Genomic DNA, 516 nt, shown 5'->3' with positions numbered 1-516 from the left:
CTATACCCTATTACCGAAATGTGATAATCATGAAGCCCTTTTTATTTTATTATTTTTTTCTCCGTGTAGATTAGTGTTGCAAGATTTATTTTCTTAATTTTTTTTTCTCGGTTCCAATTCATCCCAATTCATCTATGCCATATGCTAGTTAGGGAATCAGCAGTGGACAGTGGGATAGGCCTAACGACAGTCATGATTTTCTTTACCATATCTTCAGCTACATACTTCGTATTTTCTATAAAATTGGGTGATCTAGACGCACACAATTACAAAAATAATACCGTCACTTCTTAACGTATGATCAAATTCAGTATTCTAGGAACTGAATTCCATTGACCTTCTTTTTTTGTATTTCTGTATCGCCCGTAAATCTATTTATATACAGCCTAGCAGGCTGTAAAAACAAGAGACATTTTGAGACGCATAACCTAAACATGCGCTTCTTAAATACAGTCCGACCCTATTTTTTATTATCTATTTATCTGTGGTGACTGGCGTTTTGTTTGTTTTAGAACA

General features: G+C 34.1%; 1 protein-coding gene across 1 annotated transcript in view; it reads left to right on the top strand.

Annotated features, from left to right (window-relative positions):
* The window catches only part of LOC119592292 (sulfotransferase 1C4-like), a 7,275-nt gene that overhangs the window by 1,409 nt on the left and 5,350 nt on the right, over positions 1 to 516 (top strand). The gene's annotated exons all lie outside the window — the stretch shown is intronic.

The sequence above is a fragment of the Penaeus monodon genome, chromosome 30 (assembly GCF_015228065.2).
Source record: "Penaeus monodon isolate SGIC_2016 chromosome 30, NSTDA_Pmon_1, whole genome shotgun sequence".
NCBI lineage: Eukaryota > Metazoa > Arthropoda > Malacostraca > Decapoda > Penaeidae > Penaeus > Penaeus monodon.
The sequence above is the reverse complement of the archived record's forward strand: the minus strand, read 5'-3'. Positions and strand labels throughout refer to the sequence as shown.